General features: G+C 41.9%; 1 non-coding gene across 1 annotated transcript; it reads right to left on the minus strand.

Annotated features, from left to right (window-relative positions):
* Positions 1 to 801: 801 nt before the first annotated feature.
* LOC141625228 (small nucleolar RNA R71) lies at positions 802 to 908 on the minus strand. The gene has a single exon (XR_012535020.1). It is a non-coding gene; the product is annotated as a small nucleolar RNA R71 (small nucleolar RNA).
* Positions 909 to 4,321: the final 3,413 nt, after the last annotated feature.

The following is a 4,321-nucleotide window of genomic DNA, read 5'->3' on the forward strand; positions in this document are numbered from 1 at the left end:
CTTTAGTAGGCTTAAATCAATCAACATTCAACCCCCCCCCCCCCCCCCCCATTTGGTTACTTAACTTTGCACACATTTAATCAACATAAACACCTTCCTCGTGGGATCGACCCCTGCTTACACTTGCTACTAGTTTGAGTTTGTAGTGGATAAAAATACTAATTTGGAGACTCATGACAAGTCTAGCCAAATTTTGGCGCCGTTGCCGGGGAAAGGCTATTGTTTGTTTATTTTGTGCAATTTTTTTTTTTATTTCTCAATTATATTTTATGTGTTTGGTTTATGCCGAACACCCGTTCTACTAACAAGAAATTGTTGGATTTTGATATAGAATTGGAGAGAACTCTTTTTCGTGTTAGAAGAGACATAAGGCGAAAACTTCAATTTGACAATCAAGACAAAAAGGAGGAGAAAGAAAACATCAAAATGGTAAGAGAAACCCGCACCTTGAGGGAGCTCACTGCTCCCGATCTCACTCAACAACCTTTATGCATCACCTTTCCGACCTTGGCGGAAGGCACTACATTTGAATTGAAGTCGGGTTTGATCCACTTACTACCCGCATTCCATGGGTTAAGTGGCGAGGATCCAAATAAGCATTTGTCGGAATTTCATGTGGTATGCACTAGCATGAAACCAAATGGTGTCACCGAAGAGCAAATCAAGTTGAGAGCATTCCCGTTCTCACTCAAGGACACCGCTCGTGATTGGTTGTACTACCTTCCACCGGGTAGTATCACCACTTGGGCTCTAATGAAGAAGGCGTTCCTTGAAAAGTATTTCCCCGCCTCCAAATCTTCCCATCTTATGAAGGAGATATCAAATGTGGAGCAAAAGGATGATGAAACACTCTATGACTATTGGGAGCGTTTCAAGAAGTTATGTGCAAGTTGTCCATACCATGGGTATAGTGACCAAGATCTCATCCTCTATTTTGTTGGAGGATTATCGTCGGAATATGCACGAATGGTACATGGTGCTAGTGGTGGAGGCATCATCAACAAAAATCCGGATGAAGCTAATGAATTGTTGAGCGAGCTTGCCGAAAGCACACGCCAATTTAGTGTGAGATCCAAAACAAGAAGGGTGAGCATGGCTAGTTCTAATCCTTCCTTGGAAAGCAAGGTTGAAGATTTAACTTCCTTATTGAGGGATATGATCATGGGGAACAAGCAAAAAGTGCACGCTTGTGGTATTTGTTCATCTAATGGGCATGTGACCGATCAATGCCCACAAATGCAAGAGGAGACCGAGGAGGTGAATGCCGCTGGTGCTTTTGGTCAACCCTAAAAGAGGTTTGAACCTTACTATAATCCTATGAGAAGAGACCATCCCGCTTTCCAATATGGGAACCACAAGGCGGCTTGCAACCGCCAAGCCAACAAAATCAAGGCTCATCATTTGGTCAACAAGATCCATCTCAAAATTTTGGACAACAATTTGGTCAATCAAAACCAAGGTTCATTCCAAGGCCACAAGGTCCAAATTCATTCTCTTCTCAAGGTCAAACTTCCACTCCATCCATGTCTACGGAGGACATAATTCGGGCTCTTACTTCTAATGTGGCTACTATGCAAGCTAATCAAGTGCAATTTCAACAAGAGACAAAGGCTAGTATTCAAAACTTGGAAAATCAATTTGGGCAAATGTCTAGTGCTCTTGGGAGACATGAAGCTAGGGATTCCGGGAAATTACCTTCCCAAACCATTCCTAATCCCAAGCCTAATGCAAGTGCCATGACTTTGAGGAGTGGGAAGGAGTTGCAAGGGTCAAAAGCAAAGATTAGTGAGATCATTGAGCAAGAGGAGGAGGAGTTGGTCATTGAGCCTAATATCGCCCGACCATTGGTTCAAAAGGAGGAAGTGACACCGGTTGTCACACCTACTTATGTGGATGCTCCACCATTTCCCGAGGCTCTCAAGAGGAAAAGTCGCCCTACACAAGACAAAGATGTCTATGAGACCTTTCGCAAATGTGAGGTAAACATTCCTTTATTAGACTTATTGAAAAGTGTACCTAGGTATGCTAAGTTTCTTAAAGAGTTGTGTACCATTAAGAGGAATCAAAAATTGAAGGGTGTCCAAAAAAAAGTTAATGAACCTGTGTCGACCTTTTTTCAACAAAAGTTACCACCTAAGTGTAGTGATCCGAGTATGTTTACCATACCTTGCACCTTAGGAGACACCACTATTCCCAATGCTATGCTTGACTTAGATGCTTCAATTAATGTACTCCCTTATTCCTTGTACAAGTCTTTGAAATTGGGACCATTGGTTAAAACAGGAGTGGTGATTCAATTGGCCGACCGTTCAAATGCTTATCCTAAGGGGGTGGTTGAGGATGTACTTGTGATGGTGGATAAATTAATATTTCCCGCTGATTTTTATTTACTTGAAATGGAACATGATTCACAAGCGGCTTCTATACTTTTAGGTAGGCCATTTTTTAGAATCGCAAGTACTAAAATTGATGTGTCTAATGGTTCTCTCACTATGGAGGCCGATGGTCAAGTGGTTAAGTTTAATATCTATGATTCCATGAAGTATCCTCGTGATGACCATTCTTGTTTCGTGATTGATGTTTTGGAGACTTTAGTGCAGGATGTGTTCAATGTAGATGGAAGAGATGAATTACTTGTAGCTATTGATAATAGTTTATCTTGTGATAATTTGGATTTCGCTCTATCTAATAATTTGAAGGAAGTTGGGGCTTTCTTAGCTAAGATTGAAACTTATCCCATTATCCCTTCATTTTCTAAACCACTAACACTAACATTGCCTCGTGAGAAATTGTTACCTTCAGTTTTACAGGCACCCGTGGTAGAGTTGAAACCATTACCCGACCATTTGAAGTATGTTTTTCTAGGTGATGGCGAGACTTTACCGGTGATCATTTCTAGCAAGCTCACCAAGGAGCAAGAGGTAAAGTTGGTAGAGGTTCTTAAAGAGAATAAGCTTGCAATTGGGTGGACTATTGCCGACATTAAGGGTATTAGTCCAACCACTTGTATGTATCACATATTCTTGGAAGAAGATGCCAAGCCGGTGAGGCAACCACAAAAGAGATTGAACCCACCTATGATGGAGGTGGTGAAGAAAGAGATTCTTAAGCTTTTGCAAGTGGGTATGATCTACCCAATATCCGATAGCAAGTGGGTGAGCCCTACACAAGTGTTGCCTAACAAAGAGTGGAGTGACGGTTGTAGAAAATCAACATGGAGAGTTGGTTCCCACCCGAGTGAAAATGGGTGGCGTGTTTGTATTGACTACCGTAGGCTCAATGTGGTGACAAGGAAGGATCACTTTCCCCTACCTTTCATTGATCAAATGCATGAGCGGCTTACCGGTAAGCCTTATTATTGCTTTTTAGATGGTTATTCGGGCTATTTTCAAATTGATATTGCGACCGAGGATTAAGAAAAAACCACATTTACTTGCCCATTTGGCACCTTTGCATATCGACGGATGCCATTTGGGTTGTGTTGTAATACTCCGTATTTATAAGTCTTGGGGTACTCTATCGAGTAGGCCTTACTCTGTCGAGTAAGGGTAAGTTGCGTTTTAGAAAAGTTTCTGACCTGTTGGGTACTCGATCGAGTAACTAGGGTACTCGATCGAGTAAGGGGTTACTCGATCGAGTACCTCGGGTACTCGATCGAGTGTCCGGTTTTACGGGGAGTTTTCTAGGGTTTTGTTAATTATGCGATTAAGGTATATAAGCTTTGTCGTCATTATTCTAAATCACTTTTGCAAAACCTAAATTACTGTTTAAGAGAGAAAGCAAGCAAGTTCTTCATCCTAATCGCATTATTAGCAATCCCCGGAGTTTGGAAGGTCAGTTCTTAGCGTTGGTTATACCGTTGAGTTCCTTGCGTCGAGGGTAAGATCTATGCACCCTTTTTATTGTCGTTCCTTTGATTTGGTTAAACCCTAATATAGGGATTTGGGGGTTTTTGAGTAGTATGTAATTGGGTAGCATTTATGTGTTGTATGATAGGAAGAGGTTTCATAGAGGAGGCTTTTTGATACATCAATAGAGACCGTCTGACAGTGTGCTTTCCAGGTAGGATTTCCTACTCAGTATTAGTCCCATAATGGGATGATTGTTGATGTGTTGTGATTAGTTTTTTGATATAGTAATTGTATTGTGATTGTGATTGTGATCGTTGCTTATGGTTCGCGAGGCGTGGCCTCGGCTGAGTGAGGTCACTTGCGGGAGTGGCTTCACTCCCTAGTTTCACCTTCTGTGGAACCCGCCACAGAAGGGATGTGCACATTAATGGACAGGGTTATCGCTCACTATGTGGAGCGGGGATTTGGTG

This window comes from Silene latifolia, chromosome X (assembly GCF_048544455.1).
Source record: "Silene latifolia isolate original U9 population chromosome X, ASM4854445v1, whole genome shotgun sequence".
NCBI classification, from domain to species: domain Eukaryota; kingdom Viridiplantae; phylum Streptophyta; class Magnoliopsida; order Caryophyllales; family Caryophyllaceae; genus Silene; species Silene latifolia.